At 35.6% G+C, this 22,342-nt stretch overlaps 1 protein-coding gene across 1 annotated transcript in view; it reads left to right on the top strand.

The window, feature by feature from the left end:
• Positions 1–22,342, top strand: part of GRIK2 (glutamate ionotropic receptor kainate type subunit 2) — a 676,248-nt gene that overhangs the window by 372,936 nt on the left and 280,970 nt on the right.

Genomic DNA, 22,342 nt, shown 5'->3' with positions numbered 1-22,342 from the left:
ATTTAACAGTTCATAAAACAGTAAAATTTAATCCTGGACTGAGAGATTTATTAAATTTCACTCAGCAAAATGGAGTATGGGATATGAGAGCAAGTGAGAATTAAGTGAAATGATTTCAGGGGTAATAGATTTTATTACCTGATAAAGTAGGGGAATCATTCTCTTTTTTTCAAGCTATTTCTTCTTAATTCATTCTTTGGAAATAATTGGCTTACATAGGAAAGCTTTTTTACAAACAAAATAAATAAGTTGGAAAAAACTGAAAGCTTTTGTTTAACTTTATTTGTTTAATTTCAAAAGCGTAAAATTATCCTACTGAAATCTTACGAGATTATGGCTGAAATATTTTAAATGCAAGTTAAAGTATTTTGTATTCAAGGAGTATTGGCCAATTTTCTTTTTTTTTTATCCATTTACAGTGCCCCCAAACTAAATGATGCCTGACAACATTGCAGTTTCAAATAGTTCATTTTTGCATATCAAGTAGCATGTTAAAAAATTCTTAGGCATATTCTCTGCATCTGTAATGATTAATTCCATTAAAGCTTTGCTAAAAATTGACAATACTGTATTTTTAAAACTTGTTTTGTTTTTCCCTACCTTTCATATTATTTAAAGAAGTATTAAGTGGTTTAAACATGCTATTAAAGAGTATAATAAGTTATAATTAAAAGATCTCCTATATAGCATCTAAAATTGCTACTTTTTTTCCATTTTGGGTGGTTGAAAAAATTTTTTCTGATTAGAAGGCTTTCCCAAAGCTGGATGTCTCCTGATTTGCATAACAAAAATAGCAGCTAATGACTGTGTAAAGATTTAACTGGGTTTTTACACACATTGTGTCATTTGAGCCTCATTACACCCTGGTGCAGTAAGTGAGGCAGGTATCATTGCCCCTATTTTATAGCTGAAAAAAATGGAGTTCGGAGAGGTTATGATTTACCAGAGGACATGTGCCTGTTAAGTGTAGAATAGATTCGGTCCTGGTCATTTGAGTTCAAGTTATAAAAACATTGTTAAGGCTCTTTGCTGTATATTAAACAGCAACATTTAATATCATTAGTTCTTGAGGATTTAAATCATTTTATTTGAGTTATAATTTTATTTTATAATTATTCAAACCTCTTGAACAATTCCAATAATCACTTTATTAGAATAAGGTTTGTCTTTCAGTGATCACTAGCTAGATAACCACAGTACTTTACTTTTAAACAAAAACATATTTTAAATTGTTTAACATTCTTGAGTTGATATACCTGTGAAAGTAGGCACCTAAATATGATCCTACCTATATTTAATTACACAAGTGAAATGTTAGAATTAAAAATATATGTAACAAGGTTAACAAAAATTACTTGGTGGTGGTGTGTGTATCATTTTATTTTGAGATTTTTGCTTAGGAAGTGCAGTTTTTAAGAAAGTTAACAGTCAGACAAAATTAATTTTTCATCTCTTGATGTTGACAGTCATATTTTACATCATCAGTACAATATCTGGCCCACATGAGATACTTAATACGTGTTAAACACTAATGAGAATCAAATGTGAGCTGTTAGTTGACAGACTACGTGAAATCTCAGTGATACGTGAGTAGCGAATCTGAACAGAACTGTCCAAAGCCAGTCACATGTTCCCGAGAACTCACATATTGAGTGTCCTCTTTTGAATCCAGTTACAGAGATCATGGCGCTCAGCCAGGAGGAGTGCAGATCACACATTAGTCTTTCAAACACACCTGCACACACAAGTTGCCTCTAGGGCCAGTGTTGTGTTCCATGGCCACAAACAGAAATAGTGTCCATTTTGGGGCAGTCTTTTTTGGTTACATCTGGTACTGATCACTTATAGAGGGGAAAAAAAAAAGGGGGGAAGCAGGAGCTCTTAACATCTGTGTGACTCTTGTGGTTTTATCGACCATTGGTTTTTTGTTTTTTCTTGTTTTTGTTTTTGTTTTAGCAGCAAGCTAAGTTAAAACAGGTACCCTCAAGACAAATACAATGGACCCATTAGAAAATGGGGGAGGAAGCAAAATTGTTTAATTGTGGCCCCTACACTTCTCCAGAGGGTTCCTGATAGCCTGCATGCTCTATTCCTGTTGGTTGTGCTTCTTTTTCCCCATCATTCTGCGATACTCCTTTCCTGACTACAGCAAAACTCCATAATGTAGCAGCAAACTTCAATCTTACAAAATCATTCACTAGACTATGACCTTAAGCTTTTGCCTTTCCTCATCCTCATAGTAAAACCTTTTCTGGCCGGGATAGTTCAGGATTACATTTTTAACAAAACCATATGCAAAGGTTTTACTTAATCATATCTTACCATAATGTCCGCATTTCCTGTTTTAATTAGGTGTCTCCTAATCCTCCTCAGAACTAGAGGGGATGACTTAGGTTCATATTTGCCTCTGAATCTGGGTATTCATGGTGACAGGACCAGCATTTCCCTGGTCTCGTTTGATAAATGACTTAGTCTAAAATGGTGTCATTAGGTACATGTCCTGACAGGATTTGAAGTTTGTCCAAATTCAAGATGCTAATTACAACTTTTTTGTCCAGTTAATATTCAGCTAAAAAGTAGATATGTCATATGGGTCAGTTTCAGACACCCATGAGGTTAATCTAGAAGCAAACCAAAGTCACCATCAAAGTATAATGTTTTCAGTACATTCTGCTCTTCTTATTTGGGTAATCATTTGGTTGAGAAACTTCATTATGACTGGATCATCAGACATAAAGTGCTTGCTTTTAACTGTGTATCTCCTCCAGTCAGACCAGCCGGTGTTAGCAGCAGGTACAGATCTGGGGCTGTCTGCAAGAAGCTACAGCACCAGGACAAATCATGCTGGGTGTTCCTTGGAGACACTCATGTACAAATGAAATAATGTTTCAAAGAACATCAAGGCCATCCTCCAGAGGAACAAGTAATGACAAAAGGACAATGTACCGATCGAGGGTCTTGGCAGAAAATCAAAGGGGCTCTCCCTACTGCTTTGATTCAGTGACAGTGTGGTAAGAACATTGGAGTTGCAGGATTTGTTTTTAACAACCGAATGATTCCCCCGGCGCCAAAGCTCTGGGCCGGTGTAATTGTCCTAATTCACTTGATCCTGAAAATGACTCTGAGTTGGAGGTTTCTAGAAATGGAATATTGGCCTTATTTAGTCACTGAGTGTTATTTGCTCACTGCCAGCTATCTGACTAAACAACTCAAATTAACTGGCAGTTTGGATATATTATAAATGCTTATGTATTGCAGAAGATAAACATCCCTTTTCCCTTTTTTCCCCGCTTAGTATAAGGAAGTTACCATCTTATAATCATGTTTAATTTATTCAACCAGTTCAAAATCATCTGTGTTTTCTACTCAAATCAATTCCCTTTTAATGGAGCCATATTCCTGTGCTGCTATTAACTTTAAAGTAACCAGTGGGAATTCTTTTCCCTTTTTCGCTCAAGGTTTAAGAAATTTGGCCAGATGAAATAGTGTAAGTATTTTATAGAAAACAACATATTCTTCCTTGATTGATTCAAACCTGATTGAAACTGAAAGAGGAAGTTTGTGAGGGCTGCTGTCATAGGCGTGTGACTTGTGCAGTAACACAGGATCCCAGGCTTAGAAAGGACCCATGCTCATTTCAATGCTATGTTGTTGCCATCTTGAAATTCTTAATATTTGAATAGAGGCCATGCATTTTTCTGTTTCACTAGGCCCTGCAAATTATATAACCAGTCCTGACTGCTGCTAATATATAAGTAGAATCATCATTTGTACAGTTAACCAAGTTGAAGAGCAAAAACTTATGGATTTTTTTTGTCTAACTTGACAGTGGGACAGTTAAACATTTGCCTTTAAGGAAGGGCAACACAAACACAGAAAATTAAAAAAAAAAAGTTCCTGTGCCTTGGTTTCTCTGACACCACCGTCTCCTGGTGCTCTGTATTCATGATCACCCTCCTATGGTCCTCTCCCTGTCAGTCCTTAGGTGTGGGCTCTCTTCTGATTCTACCTTGACTCCTGGGTACCATTTGCTTCTCTGCTTCAATCCTTCTCCCTGAGCTGATCATTTCCAACTTAATATCCCTGGCTCACACCTGTCTCCTAAGACATGAAATCATACATTCAGCCCATTTACCAGACGCTTCTATTTGCAAGTTTCAGAGACAAACATATCATCATCTTCCCTCCTAGAACCTCTTGTCTACTGATGGAGATACAGCAATAGGTAAAGTCTCTATCAACCTGGAGATTATGTTCTAAAGGAGGGGGAAGATAATAATCCTTTGTACGTGATAAGTGCTCTGAAGAAAAGTAAGGTAAGAGAATAAAGAGTAATTGAAGGCATATTTTTGATAGCATTGATCTATGTTATTTATCTCCGTGAATATCATGACCATCTTCTCATTAGCCCAAATACTAATAAACCTGAGTTACTGTAGCCTCCTTTCTGTTTGTCACCACTCCCTTCATGTCCCCAAAAATCAATGATCAAGTCTACTTGTAAATATTTCCTGAATTCGTCCATTTTTTTTCTCCCTGTTCTTAATTTGCTCATCTAAACAACTGTCATCACTCACTGGGATTATTTTAACAAGTCCCTAGGTCCCCTTGTCTCTAGTTTCACACCAAAGTACAAGTCATTTGCCACACTCACAAGAGTAGTCCTTTCTGAAAGTAGATCTTATCATGTGTCTCCCCTGAAAGCACTTTAATGGCTTCCCTTAGCCTTTGGATAAAATCTATATTCGTGGACGTGACTGACAAAATCCTCAATTTTCTGATTTTTGCCAGTAACTCCATCTCTTCCTCATCACTACCAACCCCCATCCTCATGGTGCTTCAGACATAGGGAGTTTTCCTCAGGTTCCTCAAAATTGTCTTGCTCTCACTCATTTTGGAGCTGTCCTACATCCTTTCCCCTTTCCACCTGAAACTTACACCTCCTTAGTGTCAATATCACTTTCTTCTGAAAACCTTCTCTGAGTCACCCAGTTTAAATTAGGGTTTCTTGTATGTGGCTGCTATAGCACCCTGTCCCCCCATTTCAATTTTAGTGTGTAATGCTTCTTCTTTTTAGTGCATCTTCAGTTACATTTTACTGGGTATGAAGTCTATAAAGACAGGCACTACATCCATCTTGCTTATATTTTTGTCTCTAGCATTAGCACAGTGCCTAGCATGGGGCAGCTCATTATGGATTGTATGTGTGCCATTTATTTGTGTCTGTCTCGGATTTCTTTCTGAATCTAAATGATGTTATGTATATGTTAATGTAGTCTTATCTAAATACAAATGCTGACAGCAGTTGGGCACATCAAATTGGATTTTTCATCATCGGTATTGTTTTCGAGGAAGAACAGTGAAATGATCCAGTTGCATTTCAGTTTTAGAGAGTACATTTACTGCCTCTTTTGCAAGAGCTACCCAGGTTAGTCTTGAAGTTCATCAGCCTAACGCAGAGGCAGAGATCTGAGGGCACAAGAAAACAAAAGCAAGATATTTTGTCCTTCAGGAAGTGTTTTCTTATGAAATCAGTTCCTCTCTCTCCACGAAGCAGAAATTAAACTTGTAACCTATTGAAAAATCTGTAGAAACTGCAGACACTGTCTTTAAATGATGTTAATTTGGGTGCATATAATTAAATGGCCCTTTATTTGGAAATTAGGAACATGGCAAATTTGGATTTTCCTGTGCATCTACTGAAACTTAGTTTCTCAAAAAAATGCTATGGGTCATTTTTATGAAATTCTTTTTTTTTGCATCACAAATAAAGGCTAAATTTTAAAATGTACATAAATTTAATCCTATCAAAATTTAAATTAAACATTTCTTGATTAAAACAACAGTTTAACTTACCTTTGTTTTGCAAGGTGCATTGATTAAAATAAGGAGCCAAATATCCATTTAAAATATTTTTAACATGGAAGAGATTATTTGTTTAAGAAAGTGATAAACATGGACAGTCATAATTAGAACAATATTTGCCTGATATACTCTATGTATTTATTCCACTTATCCTTATATAACTGCTCATGATTTGGAGACGTGCTTTAAAGACTGAGAAAATCAATCTTAATATTTAACAAATGTTTTTAAAAAGTGAAACAGCCATGTCATTAATTACATATATAAAAATATAAACCACATTATAATGCACATATTTGTATATAAATCTATGTGCACTTTTTATTCCCATGAAGTAAATTCTCCAAGTAAAATTAGAGTGTCCCAGTTTGTGCTTGCCACATATTTCCAGAATGTTCTCCAGAATAGTTGTACCAATTGTTTCATTAATTACATAATTACATATATTTCTAATAATTCCTCATGAATATTTTCTTCTAACTCTTGTGGCTAATGATTTGCTATCATTGAGGGTATCAAAATAATATCCTCAACAGTTCCTGAAATAGTTTAAACCTCCCTAGAGTCATGTTTGACTTAAATGAACACATTTTGGATTTCTATAGCCTTTAATTGAGAGAATAAGATCTGCTATGTTTACCTCAAATTCTTTTTTTATGATAAAGTTGGGTATAAATAAGATACATCAAACAACTATGTTTGAAAACATCTGGCCATGACATGTAATTGTCAAACTGTGTTTTAGGTAAATACAGCATGTCTTCATAACCAAATGACTTCTGGGAGTGTCATCCTCTAGAACTGAGCTGCCTGCTAACAACTGTGCTCAAGACAGAAAGAAAGCATATTAGTGCCTTTCCAAATGAGCCCCATTCTTAGTCAGCACTGCTGTAATTTTATTTAATAGCTTAGGGCTTCATTTGCAGGAAGCAGACACCATGTTAATTAACAGAACAATGCTTGCAGAAAAGCTTTAAGATACTGCTTGATTAATCACTTATTCCTTTTGATGTCCCTGTTTAGAAAATAATTCTCTATGTCCCCTGATGCAGGAGATGCCCTGGCTGGTGGTAGACATCCCAAAGGGGCTGTCTTCAGACTAATATGCCATCCAGGCACATTTTTTAAACTCACCTGGCAATCTTCGGGGCTGACTCTTACTTCTGGTTGGGTTTACGTAGGAGAAGTTGGACAATTTGTAACCTCAGAGAAATTAGAAGTGACTCAGGTAAACATGAGCATTACCTAGAATTCAGAAGAAACAACTGCTACTTTTAATTAGAAATTCAAATTTGCCTTTGGTCCATTACTTCTGCTGTTTATAAGCACAACACATAATACTTAAATATCAAGCATGAGTAAAATTGTGCTTTATTTATTTTTATGTTATGCCAAAGAATAATTGTAGCCTTTTTTTCCTACCTAAAAGAGTATTCTCATACAATATAAAAATATAAAGAAGAAAGGTAAACTTTTCTATAATCCCATTATTTCTCTCCCTTTATGTATTTATGAAGTTAGACAGCTATAGATATATTTAATATCTTTTTTTTTAAAGATTTTATTTATTTATTTGACAGAGAGAGACATAGCGAGAGCAGGAACACAAGCAGGGGGAGTGGGAGAGGGAGAAGCAGGCTTCCCGCCGAGCAGGGAGCCCGATGTGCGACTCCATCCCAGGAGCCTGGGATCATGACCTGAGCCGAAGGCAGACACTTAACGACTGAGCCGCCCAAGCGCCCAGCTATAGATATATTTAGATTAAAACTAGGGGCATAAACTACATTCTGTTTTATACTGAAACAACATGTATCTTAAAAAGGTTCATAATCGAAATTTGTTCACTTGTTAAAAGTGAGGTGGGTCTATTAATACTAACTTGAAAGGGCATATTTGTGAGTTGTTTTTTTTAAGCAAATTGGAGTATCGCACACTTTTGATTAAAACAATAAAAATAAACATAATATCTATGTGTGCGTATCTTTTTCGATCTATGTTGTTGAGAATAATTACCTCTTAGGAAATTTAGAGCATAGATGGTGGACTCTAAAATATTTTACCAGATGTAACGCCACACTATTTTAATAGGAATATAGTAGTTTGCAATGTGAGTGTCGAAATTTTAACATCCATCTTTACGTGTCACTAAATATACCTCTGGGCAATAATTTTAATAGTGTTACAATATATTCAGTTATATAAATATCATGTAATTTGCTTAACTTTATGAGGATCCTTTAGGTCGCTATATTGTTTTAAAAATATAAACCACATTATAATGCACACATTTGTATATAAATCTAGCTGCCCTTAGCTTTTTATTCCCATGAAGTAAATTCTCCAAGTAAAATTAGAGTGCCCCAGTTTGTGCTTGCCACATATTTCCAGAATGTTCTCCAGAATAGTTGTACCAATTGTTTCTAGTAGCCAACTGTGGATGTTAGCATGCCATTACTGACCTATGTCTGGTAAGGAAATTATGATTTTTCCTACTTAGAAATTTTACTGATTCTCTCTCACCTCTGGATCAGGAAAGTGAATGCATGTTATCAAAAAATGAAAGCTGTCTTTTCAATGATTTTTTAAAAATTTTTTTAAAAAATGTTTATTTGAGAAAGATAGAGCACATGCAGGGGAAGGGGCACTGGCAAAGGAGAAGCGGGAGAGGGAGAAGCAGACTCCCCACTGAGTAGAGAGCCCAACGCAGGGCTCCATCCCAGGACCCTGGGATCATGACCTGAGCCAAAGGCAGACACTTAACTGACTGAGCCACCCAGGCGCCCCTCAATGATCTCTGTTTTATAGAGTACTGTGCATTATCTTAACATAAGTGGAGCTAATCTCTAAAGTAGATATCTAATTTATGTTGTTAAGCATGTTGTATATAGCAGCAATTTATGTTAGCATGAATTATCGTGGTTATTAGAAAAAATAGAGTCTTTGAAATTTGATAAGCTTGGGTTCAGACTTTAGGTGTGTCCTTTACTAGGTTGATTTGAACCTCAGCTCCTTGGAATCTATTACTTACATTATTAGATTGCTAAAGAAAATTAAATTAACTAGTATCTGCAAAGTTTCTACCACTGTGCCATATGTTAGGTGTTATAAAAACCAATCTTTTGACCAAATAACTTCTTTATGAAATATTCATTTTCTTTCTGATTTAAAAAAAGGGGGGGACAATATTATCCATATAGTTAAAAACAGATCTGATAGGCTAAAGTTATAGCTGATGTGCTTATTACTCTGGTTTTTCACATCTGTTTTGAAACTTCACTCTTAACTTTTGGTCAAGAATAGTCCTTGTGTGGGGCGCCTGGGTGGCTCAGTCATTAAGCGTCTGCCTTCGGCTCAGGTCATGATCCCAGGGTCCTGGGATCGAGCCCCACATCGACATCAGGCTCCCTGCTCTGCGGGAAGCCTGCTTCTCCTTCTCCCACTCCCCCTGCTTGTGTTCTTTCCCTCGCTGTGTCTCTCTCTGTCAAATAAATAAATAAAATCTTAAAAAAAAAAAAAGAATAGTCCTTGTGATTCAGCTAATTTCAAAGAATAATGAAATTAAACTTCACTCTCCTTTACATGATGGATATGTGCAAAACCTTTGTACTGGTTTCCTTGGGAACAAAAGTAGGTGCAAATGCCTAAGTATAAAATGTGTTGAATTTTGTTCAGCATTTAACATAAAATGATTCTTATATTTGCAGTTATTTGTCCTTCAAAATGCAACCAAATGTGAATATTCCTTAGGGCCCATACTGAAGTGGAGAGAAAGGAAAGAGAAGACAGTGAAGGATATACAGCTGTGTAAGAGAGAAATGGAGAGAGTTAGTATCTGGAATGCAAAGTAGCAGAAGAAATATCATCTGATGCCCCAAACTCTGGAAACACAGGAGTCTACTCAAGTTTACAGCCTTGCACTGAGGTTCCTTGGACATATTCAGGCATCATTAGTAAGATTTGAGTCAATGCCTACTTTATAAGACTCCTTTCCATGAGACCCACAAATCTAGCTCATAAGCAAAAAGCTCAAGGATAAAGTTGAACACATTCTGAATGTTTTTTAATTTAAATTTCTTTTTTTGCTTTTATTTTATTTTATTATGTTAATCACCATACATTGCATCATTAGTTTTTGATGTAGTGTTCCATGATTCATTGTTTGCATATGACATCCAGTGCTCATGCAGTACCTGCCCTCTTTAATACCCATCACCAGGCTAACCCATCCCCCCACGCCCTCCCCTCTAGAACCCTCAGTTTGTTTCTCAGAGTCCTTAATCTCTCATGGTTCATCTCCCCCTCCGATTTCCCTCCCTTCATTTCTCCCTTCCTACTATCTTCTTTTTTTTAACATAAAATGTATTATTTGTTGCAGAGGTACAGGTCTGTGATTCAACAGTCTTACATAATTCACAGCGCTCAAGTTTTATCAAATGTCTGTGTTTTAACAAACAAGGAAAGACTACTGCCTCATCATTCCTTAAACTGTTTCTTTGTTTCTTCTGGTGATTTTTTTTTTAATGCCTTTTAAAACATTTCTAACATCCTCTTGCTGCTAATTTCTCTGTGGAATTGCTACTCCTTCTGTCTTTTCCCTGAGTCCCTGCCATATATCACCCTCCATTCTTCTTTTGGCTGCAGCTGTTCAGTTGTCAAATCCAGTAGGTGAAGATTATCAAACTATTTTCTCTCCTGAGTAAAGTTGCATCACCCTCACCTCCTGCTCTTCGCCTTCTTTGAATTAATTTCCTGAATGGCATGGGATTCAGTTTAAAAAAAAAAAAAATGTTGTAATGAAAGTTTTATGTCCTGGTTTGTGATTTATAATTTGTTTGATCAAGTATAAAACTCAGAAGTATAAATGTCAAGAGTTAACTGATACTGCTTAATTGGTCATTTCCAATTTTGATGTCAGTCTATTAACCTGCTGACTAAAAGGGCATCATAGAGTATTAGTTTGCATTTGGTTTTAGAGTCCTCTTTGATATCTTCCTTAATAATGTTCACAGCAGTGTACCATTACAGTTTTTTGCTTCAGTTCACATTCTTATTGTCCCTGAACCTGTGTAATTCACAGTGGGAAGGGTAGCGTTGATTCAGACAAAATTTTGACCCATGTATTTTGGCAGGTGTGGTGTATACTTCTATGTCATATCACAGTTGCCCCATTTTGTGCTTTTGTAAGTGGAACCAATTGACAATCCTATACAGACATCTTAGCACTTATCTAAAAATTACCTACCGTATTAAATGTTTTTCTACAAAGAAGTAATAGTCTTAACAGTTAGAAGTAATAATGATATATTTGGTGAATTTATTTAGTGTAACAGATCTTTTTAGTATTTTCATATGTATAATTGTATATGGCATGCTTTTACGTACATTTTCTTATTTTTTTAAATGTGTATCCCAACTCTATGGGGAGGTAAAAAAATCATGATCTCATTTTACCCTGAGGCAAACCAAAGCCTAAGACTGTATTATTCATGATTCTTTCAATTCCAGTTGTCTAAAATTCCTTTAGTAATAGCAAAAAGAAAGCACATTGGTCTTCTAGCTTGTAATGTGCGGGATAATCTGCCTTCAGATACCTTTGGATTCAGGTGCACAAAGAAAGTCATAAACAGGTTCCTCTACAACTCTCACCTCCTCTTTTGTTTATATTGGCTTCATTCTCAGGCAACAGTGCAGAGGTGACATCAAGGTTTATAAAAATCACTGGTACAGAACTCCGGGAGAAAAAATGTACCTTTTTTCCCAAATGGCTCCCTCAGAAAGCCTTGTCACTTGGCCATGCCTGAAGCAGTGCTTGTTACCAGGTCTGGAACACTTGGAACTAAGCTATTGGGTCAGGGAATGGACTCAGGGGGAAGAGGTTCTGCTTCAAAAGAAGAGATGCCGAGCAGGCAAAACAATAGATTCCATCAAAGATGTTGCATGACTTCATTGGAATCCTGTTTTTGGTCTTCGGTTCCATGTTATTCTTTTAGTCTTCCACTTAGATCAGTTCTCAGATGAAATGATATATAAAGATTCAACTTTAGGGAAGTCCTTTAGTATTTATCCTGTAAAAGGACAAGCATATTCTAAGGTCTGAAAGGAGATGTTAGGAATCTCAGAATGTGAACACAGTATAATCTTAAAAAAAAAAAAAAAAAAACTTATGAGAATTCTGATTGACCTTTTCCCTTGATCCCACCATTCTTTCCAACTTTTGTTTTCTTAGCTTTTTCCCACGCCTTTGTTTTTTGAAGCTATGGATATTAATAGAAAACTCTTCCAAATCATGACGACTTTCTAACATAGTAGGTACTACTGCAGACAAAACTAGATATCCCCATATTGGCCTGCATATGGCGTTATGAAGAATTTTGGTTTACTTGTTTGTTCCACTCACCTACGATGAATACCCCAAGGGTATAAATCATCTTTGATTTCTCAGTTTTATTGCTCAAGCTTATAATTGTGTTTGATGTCAGTAACACGAGGATAACATTAATAAATGCTGTTGAATGAGTGAATCAAATTGTAAATTACTTAGAGACAAATGAAAAAAGACAATTGGAAGAGCATATGTTCATATGGGAAAAGAGATTCAAGAGACCTAAGAATGAGTAAACAAAGACATTTCTTCGTGGTACTAAAACAATAATTAGTTAAATCAATGTATTTTCCAATGTAGAAAATAATCATGTTAACTAAAATAGTGAAGAGACGGGAAGTCTTCAAATTAGGGATCTAAGGTACGCTGTAAAATACGAGTATGCAAATCAATCCCTCTTGTTTTCCTCAAAGATGTTTGCCTCATCTAAGTTGATATGAATTGCTAACATACTTGAGAGTCTCACTCTTCTCTATAAATTATGACATAAAGAGCTTTATAGTTCACACTTTTGTAAATTTATCCAATTCAGTCCTCACAGCTCTATAAGGTAAATTACTATTCTATTTATTTTAAAGATGAGGAAGTAACACTAAGGAAGATAACATGACTTCCCATAATGACTAATAAGTTACAGAATTAAAGTACTAAGTCCCATTAGTTTAAATGTTCATGTAAATACTAAATGAAAATTTTATTTTTTCACATTTCTGTGAGAAGTTACTATTACAATTTTTTATAGAGTAATAAGCACAATACAAAAAAACCCAAAACATACAATAAGAACATGAAAAGTTATAAAGGACATATATGAATATGATTTATTTGCATATCTGTTTTTTTATTTTTCCAGAAATGTCTTTATTAATTTCTTCACTATCCTTCAAATCATGCTTAAAATAGATCTTTACTATAATTTGATTTTTGGTTTGAGCAAATGATATATGAAGTTTAGGTTCTCAATGTTTATAGGCATTTGGATTTAGTATTTATGTGAATGTTTAAACTCATGTACCCAAATTTCTAGTGTATTTTTGGTTTGCATATTTCTAGATCTCAAATTAGAAATAATCAGTCTGTTAACAACATAGAAATCAATTTTAATTCATCATACTGAAAAGGGAAAATATAAACAATATCGATGAATATAAATTTTTAAGTGCAAGAAGCTAATTTGAACTCCGAATATCAAAATAATTGGATATATTGGAGACCAGCTGGAAGGACAAAGAATACTTCCCTTTGATATTGACTCTTCTCTAGATCAATAGTAGTTCCAAATGTAGTAAAAAGCGGACACGATTTAACAGGGCCTAAATTATTAAGGTTAGTGCATTGTTGCTAGAGAGTTCATTAACAATCCCATCAATACAGCGTTCTTCATGGATGTTAGTAAGAGCTTCATGGAACATTTTAAAAGAGAATGAGATATCTCAAAGGACTGATCTTGGTTGAAAAATTTTAATTAGGTAAGAATAATTACATTAGTTAAATGAAACTTTTAATTGAAAACCTGTTGGCATTTTCTAACCTGCTTCACAGCTTTCCTTAATCATTTATATTTAAGAAGTGAAGAGTTTCTCTACATGGCATTTGAGAAACATCTAAACATCCCGGAATTTGTGTATAAAAGTTTAAAGGAATTTAGAAAGTGTGGCAGTAAAAAATAAAAATAATAATAATAGGATTTTCTGCTTGGGAAATGGTGCATTTTAAAGATATATGTAGGAAAGAAAGAAAATTATATAGAAATATTCATGGTAAATACATATAATTCTTGGAAATAATGCAAAATAGTCATCTCCTAAAGCTTTCACAATTGTAATGTTAAAACTCCATGGAATGAATTTCAGACCTTATAATGCTCTAAAAGCTCACAGGAAAATATTGCTGTTTGTAAAATTATTTTGTTGAGTATTGTTAAGGAAAATGTCATCCAGCAGAAGTTCTTGCAAAATTAATGGCCAAAAATTGAATAATATAAACATCAAGGGCCAGTGGAAACTCTTACTGTCAAAATTCCCGTAAATCACATTTTAGATTGTATTTTACTAGTTGCTCTTCAAAACAGGTTAATTAACTGTCACTACTTTCTGGTAGCTTTTAGCTTAAGCCGGAGAACATTGGTTTGAGGAGACATAGGCATTTATTCAAATTCACAAATTCACAGGGACATCAAGCAAATGAATCTGTTAATCATTCTTGGCATTAATCCTGGCCCAGACCTGTTTCTTTGCTGAATCTCAGCAACACTATCATCCAGTACCATCTTCTTCACTTCATCTTCAGAGCATTACTGAAACTTGATTTTTGTAGCTCATCAATTTGGCTGTGAAGCTGAAACCCATTCTATTCTTTTCCCTTCTCTTTTTTAATATCTTCCCCTTAAACTCTTACCCTTTTTAGCCTTCGTGGGTGCTGAATACTATACGGGCATCTACAAAAATACATATTCCTTTTAAAGATCTCTCATCCTGCAGTTTTTGGCATCTCCTTTTATTCAACTAATCTGCAATAGAGGAATCCCTCTGGTCAGCTAAAAAACGTGAAGTATTGGCATATCCATATTCTTACTGTGTAAGAGGACACAAAAGAAGATAAAAACCTGGGATCTTAGTGAATAAATTTGGATAGGATAGGAAGGGTGTTGGTTTTCCTCTGCAGAGTATTGGGAAGCCAGGGTGGGCTTTAATGTGGATGGATACTTTAACAGTAAAGTTAAAACAACAAAGAAAATATAATACAAGTATCAGAAGACTTTATTGGGTCACACAGGAATTGGGTAGAGTATGGAGCACAGACAGTGGATAAAGAAAAGTGACTTTTGATTGCCTTTCTTTATTAATTCAGAGGAAATGTTGATACAAAAATTTATCAAACAAGCACATAAAGCATAAATAATTTTGGGGAGAAGATAGATAAATTAAGATTATGATTGTATTACAAAGGCCAAAATAAAATTGGAATGAAATGTAAGTTTCCTAGGACTCTAAATGTAAGCCACCAAACACCTTAAAATCGAGCTGGTTCCAGCCCCTCTTCTTACAGGTGACAAGAAAGACTTACTGAAGACAAGAAAAAATACTAGGCAGACTTGTCGGCACAAATGCAAGACACAATAATACTTTACCACTTACATTTATTCTTAAATTCTAAATTCGTCCGCTAACGTGTACATATGTAGTTTTAGTGTGTGTCTTTTTTTAGCTTTGAATTGTGGCATTGTGTGCATGTCACATTTTATCGGGATCACATTGTTGTTGTATAGTAATTTCCTTCTTGCTCCTTTCCCTTTCAGAACTTGGTCTGCTCTCTTGAACAGCATGAGTTCTGTTCACTTATTAGGGTAACAGTGGGTGCAGAAGGGTTGAAACATTATACTTTCTAAACCAGTTCCTTGTTTTGGATCGTAGCCATCTTGAAGAGATTACCACTCTTCTGGTGATCATCATCATCATCGTCTAACACCTGCCTGTGCACCATGGCCAGAGACTGTGCACACTGCTTTAATGTATTATCTCATGCAGTCTGTGCAGTTCACGCAGCTGCTGGTAAAGAACTCTGTTTCAGAGTAGTACAAAGAGCCGGCAACAGAGAAAGCATGACGGCAGCTGCAGTGTAACTGGGAGAATTGTCTCTGACAATTGGCTCCCGACTGGGTCTGAGGGCATTTCTTCTCCAGTTCCCTCCATTCAGTTATCAGCCACTGCGCACCTGCTCTGAGCCGGGCAGGGTGCTGGGTTCAGTGCGCCAGCTGAATGACTGAACACCAGCCTGCCTTCCATGTGGGATCCTCACCCTTGCTCAGAGGGGTGGATGATTCTCTGTCGCATTTAGGCTTGTGCTGACTGCACAAGGGAGCTCCAGAGGTCAGAATCCACCCTTTCTCCCCTGCCCTTAATGTCCTTAATATCTTCTAATTGAAGGATAATATTTGTAATTGTTTTTCTCCTGGAACTATCAGGTTTTTAAAAGTGATTTTCCAACAAGGATGAAAGAGGGCAGATCATCATTTTTTATGTCCAGTTATAAAAGGTGGAAACAAGGCAAAGTGGATTTAATTTTTTTTATTATTATTTGTTTTAGATAAAGGATCAAGTCAATGAAAGAGCCAGAATTTATAAACTTCAATTCCATTTGTTAGCCCATGGTGCTCTTTGTGCTGTGCACTGTACTTCAGATGGGAATTCAGACATGAGCAAAATCTGAGACCTACGGGTTCCAGAATGGATCTGCCAGCTAGCGTTCAGATCTCAGAGGGCACCTGCCTGCACTTATTTAATGGAAAGATAAATGTGTTCACGGAACTGGTACTATAAATTCATTTGGAAACATGACAGAGGCTGAACTCACATTCCTCCCAGGTCTGAGCTCCTGGTGGATTGGGTTCACTGGACCTCTGAGAGGTAATGCATTCTAGCTAGGTGGCCAAGTGTGATTGCTATTCAGGACTTCCTAATACCCGTTTCTTTTACAATTCAAACGAACTTTTGGGCTGAATTTGTCAATTTGTTGAAAAATGCTTTTATACACTTACTATGGGCACGACAATGTATGGAGTACCGTGCAGGGTATTACAAAAATAGGCATGGTTATTACCCAAAAGATGCTTGTGAGGACTAGCAGGAAAGAAAAGAAGTGAGGAAGCATAAACAGTTTTATTAAAACTAGAATGTGCAGTGAAGAAAGAAGATACGGATCAGTGATGCTTAGTTTGGGAGGATTCTAGATACTTCTAGAATAAAATGAAATCTAGGAACCATCTTTTCAGAAAAATGCATGATCACTCTCTAATTTTAATTAGCTGTGCCAGAGTAAAATTGACATACTATAAACTTCCCATATTTGAACTGTACAAGTTTATAAGTTTTGACATACGTTTGTACCCATGAAACCGTCACTAAATCAAGATATAAACGTGTATCACATCGCTCTTAAGAGTGATTACATTTAAATGTAAATTATTGCATACAACTTTGGGTGTGTTTGGAACCCAGGCCAAGAACCCAACTATGCAAAAACTGCTTAAGCAGAATAACATTGTCACAAATGTAACTCTGCTCAGCATAATAGAGAAATAAATTGTGAAAGGTTATGTTCCGTGTTCCCTCCATGAAAATTCAGTCGGGGTACCCAAAACCCACACTACTTGGGAAACAGAGGAATGCTCTTCTCATTGGAAAGAAAAATAAATACTTTTGGTAGTTTTGTTTTGTTTTTGCTAAGAGAAGTCTTTAGTATTTCTGAGAGATTTTATGTACCAATAGTCCCTTGTATGTTTATATGGAGTTCAGGGATTGTTCGTTTCCAGCTATTTGCTTCATGTTTCACATAAATAAAACCTATCTTTAAATTTGTTGTAACTCCTGTCTCTCTCAGAACTTTACCAAGGAGGTGTTTAATGATGATGATTATAGTGATCAAAACCAGAAATAACATACGCAGTTGACATGGACATCCTTGGTAGTGACTGCTTTGTACTAAATGCTTCCATAAATGAAATCTAAATATATGGAAACGTTTTGACCATTCACAGCATCTATGATTATTCCTGCTTTTATATGTTGGGAAATGTTTCAATTATACATACCAAATCAAAAGTAGTAAACAATGGTAATTTGAAACTTTTGAGAGTATCTAATTTCCCTGATTATTCAGTTACTTAAAAATGCATAGTGGACTTTTCCACAGCATAAAAGAAATATGAACTGTTCTTTCAATACTTGAAAGTCTCATCAGACTTGAGGTTAGTTGAGATAGATGAAATCATCCTGGGTGACTAAACCAATTTCTGTGCCAATAGCTCAGCCATAGAAATTAGCATTTGTCACTCTGCCACCTGCATTTCCTATACACACTCCATGCCTGAAAGTAATTAGACTAGGTATAAGATAAACCCAGCAGTAAGTTAGGGAGATGGTTAGTGCATATTTAAAATGTACGTGAAGGCACTTCTCATGATCTTTTCAAGCCACCCGTTTAGATCACTACAGTTTTACTGAAATGTGTAGGACTACATCGCACAATTTTAAAGGTTTGTAAAGCAAGTTTTTGGCTGACAGACATTCTTTGTAGGTTAACTAACTTATTTTGGAAAGAAAAATAAAGTTCCAACTGCAGGCTAGGCTGAGGTAGTCTCTCAAGGGTGTTCCTATTACTATCGATCGATATTTGACCTAGCAGTGAAGCATGGAGGTTTGTACTTAGATCTGTCTATACCTACCTGGTCTGTACTTCCTTCTGAGCTGTATTCCCAGGGTGAAGAGATACTCTAGCTTTCCAGTAAGTGTGATCTATTTATATATAAGTGAGTAATTATTCTTAAAAGTGAGAAAATGGGACAGACTTTTATCTTCATTGCTTTTTATTTTCCTCTGCTTAGCTTTTATCTTTGTAATTTAGGATGTTGAGTGACTACAATTTTATCTAAACCCCTCATATGGATTTTTTAAAAGACTTTATTTATTTATTTGACAGAGAGACACAGCGAGAGAGGGAACACAAGCAGGGGGAGTGGGAGAGGGAGAAGCAGGCTTCCTGCTGAGCAGGGAGCCCGATGTGGGTGGGGCTCCATCCCAGGACCCTGGGATCATGACCTGAGCCGAAGGCAGATGCTTAACGACTGAGCCACCCAGGCGCTCCCCTCCATATGGATTTTAGTGACCAAATTGTATACATATTCCATTTTAATTTAACCAGTTAAATTACAGTTATGTGTAACCCTGAAGCTTTCTTTAGAGGTAGCTATGCTGTAAAAGAAAAAAATGCGACTTGGAAGTCAAAGGAACTTTTATTTGTATCTCAGCTCAGAGACATACCCTCTTTGGGACTTGGGGACATAATTGTCTCGTGTTCAGCAGAGCCTCCAAATATATGAGACCTGCTGTCATCAGCTTATCCTCCGTTGCCTTTCATAGTTTCAGTAGGAATAAGCTTAAGAGAGGTAGTTGGTTATGATAGTCAGATAGTGGGTCTAAGAATTAGGTCTTGCCTGTGTCTTGTTTCTAAGTCTTATTTCTGCCAGAGTTGTCTTATGATAGTTTGGACAGTAGTTCAGAGCCAAGCATTGCCTGAGTCTTGTTTCTGAGTCTTCTTTCTCAAGGTGATGAGACCTTGAGAAAATTACTTTAACCTTGCTAAGCTTCAGTTTCCTTCTTTCTAAAAGCAAAATAGTAATATCACCTAAAATATATGGTCTTGGTAGAATTAAATGAGACAATGCAGGTAAAGAAATTGACACAGTTGTGTAGTATAGAGTAAGCATGCAATATAATTTGATAGTAAGAGTAATATTATCAAAATGATAAAGTAATTAACCTGTGTGTCTCCTGTACTTTTTTCCTCTTCTCTTCCACCCCTCCCTTTTTTTCCTCCTATTTTCCATCAAGAGAAAAGTCAAGGCAAGGGACTATAAAGTCAATATGAGCGGGTGGAAGACTTAGCAAGAGCAGCTCATTCAATCTCTACAATTTAGAGTTAGGAGTAAGAGACGCCCGTTAAGCCTGATCTTGAAAGACATTCTAAGACCTTTGCCTTTTGAGAACACCCTGAGCAGTAACTGCATAGAAGAAATCTACTTTCATGAAGTCATTCCTGGTTAATGTTACTTCCTGACTAACCTATTATTGACCCAACCCCATACACTGATGTATTCCTTTTTTGTGAGGTTGTATTTATCCATTCTCCACAATCTATACATTTCCCTACTTTGCAGCCCATTTTTGTTATGTATTTACCACTTATCAAAACATGATGTAGATTAATACATTCAAGTACTTATTGATATTTCTCATATTTTGTAACTTTAAAAATCATTTAAACCATTTTGCTTTATTAAATGTAGAACTCTGAGCAAAAACCAGAGAGAAAGCTGTGAACTGTAGGTAGACTGTCTGGATTCAAATCCAACTCCACCTCTATATGCCAGGAGCTCAGGCCAGTTACTTAACTGTTCTCTGCCTCAATTTTCTACTTGGTACAAACTCAGTGGATTTTCAACTGGATGATGGTTGCAAAAATTTAAAGGGAATGATTTAAGGAGAATGCCTCATATGTAGTAAATACTAAATGAGTGTTAAGTAATACTATTACAAGACAGATTTTCAAGCATATGCATTCCTGTGAAAATAAGACAAACACTTTTGAAACACTAGGGTTTTCTCACTACTTTTCAAGGGTGAAAGAATTTGCATATGTATGGTTTTGCAAAGAAGACAGTAAAGTTGAGTCTGACAGGATAGCAAGTATAAATGGAATATAACTCCATATTATTACATAAAATGACCAGTCTAAAAGTAGGACAGAAATAACACTCTAAACTGATGAAAATATCATAGAGAGTAGCTTCAGAAGTTCTGTGTATCCCTTTATCATAAATCAACATATTTTAAACTGGAAATTGAAGAAGTAATTTGCTAAGCAACTTTTTAACTACTTAGAATTTTTTTCTCTAGTATTTACCTTCTAGTTAATAAATACTATCTTTCTTTTATAATTACATTTAAAATCACAGATCTCAAAGAGGACTAGTGTGTCCTCTGCTCTTGACGCTGAAACTATGTACCAAAAACAATTTTTCAAACTCTTAATTTGACAAAATTCTTCCTTAACGTTGTCATTTTAGATAAGATTACTCTTCTAGGATTTTCATACAAGTCATATAAGATCATGTAAGTCAGTAAATCATGGCAGAATAGTAACAAATATCATATTTATTTTAGTTATTTTGTGGAACTAGATCAAAATTTTCATCTTGAAAATTATCAAGTGGTATTTAGCAAACTCCTATTTTAAAGAAACTGTAGAAAATAAATAAAAAGAAAAAATTTAAATTCCATTAATAACTAACTTTCAAGAGTAATCATTGGTTTCATTTTAGTGTATTTTCTTCATTTCGATCTGCTGTTGCTGTTGATATAACATGTTATATGGTGGTTAAGAATACTAGCTGTGAGCAGAGAGGCTGAGTCTGGGGCCTCTCTACTTGTTAACTGCGTGACTTTGCTTAGTTACTTAACATCTCTCAAACTTGGTTTCATCATTTGTAAAATGGGAACAAGAGTAGCACTTTTATTAAACCGTTATTGTGAGAATTATATAAATTAAGTAGTACATATGAAGTACGCATAAAGATATATAAAGGCTTATGCTGGACATACAGCTCTGTATAATCTATTTTTACACTTAGCATCATATCACATGTGATTTCTCGTCTAACTGATTATTTTTCAAAACTTGGTTCTTGGTGGTTATATAAAACATCATTGCAATTTTACTGTGTTTCCTTAGTTTAAACATTCAGCAGGTTTCCACTTTAAAAAAATAAATCATGTATATAGCTTTTGTTCTCATCTCTGATTTGCTAAGGGCAAATTCCAGAAAGAAATTATTGGGTTAAAAAGAACATGGATATTTTTAAGGCTCTTTTGTGGTTTTGCAAAATTGTCCTTTATCTTCTCTCGAGTAGTGTGTGAAAATGTTCATGCCTCTTTACCTTTGTTCACAGTGATTTTTTTTTAATTCATTTTATTTTGAAATCAAATGTCTTTCATATCTTGGTAACTGTTTTTATGACCACCTGTGTGGTATCTAAGATATGTCCCCTGAATGTTACCTCAGGCCAAAGACAAATATCAGTGTAATCCTCAGGCTCATGATGTATGCCCGTATCAATTCCATGATCCTAGTTTCACTCTGCAGCCATCAGAGGATGCGAAAGTAGTCAGCTGGTATTTACAAAGTGAAGGTTAGGAATCTGAGCTACATTCCCCAAAGATTTATGAACTATAAAATGGTATTCTTATTATGTTCTGTCACTGCATTGTGCTCTTTAGCTGTTTTCTATTTTATGTGGTAAAGCTCCTTAGGATCCATTTGCATGAAAGTGACTGTGTGTACTCATTCTGTATTGTGTGGTGGCAAACGCTATAATCTACAGGGTTCCTATTCATTTTGGAATTCATTTCACAGCTCACTAATTGTGTGAATGAGAAGAGGAAATATGTGCTTTTATTCTGAAGCCTGCCAAGCAGATGGCCCAAAAGTTCATTGCTAGCATTACAGTTAGTGTGGTTCTCTTCTGTAGGTTGTGAGCCT

The sequence above is a fragment of the Zalophus californianus genome, chromosome 7 (genome assembly GCF_009762305.2).
Source record: "Zalophus californianus isolate mZalCal1 chromosome 7, mZalCal1.pri.v2, whole genome shotgun sequence".
Classification (NCBI taxonomy): Eukaryota; Metazoa; Chordata; class Mammalia; order Carnivora; family Otariidae; genus Zalophus; species Zalophus californianus.
Note: the sequence above shows the minus strand (reverse complement) of the source record. Positions and strands in the feature narration are given on the sequence as shown.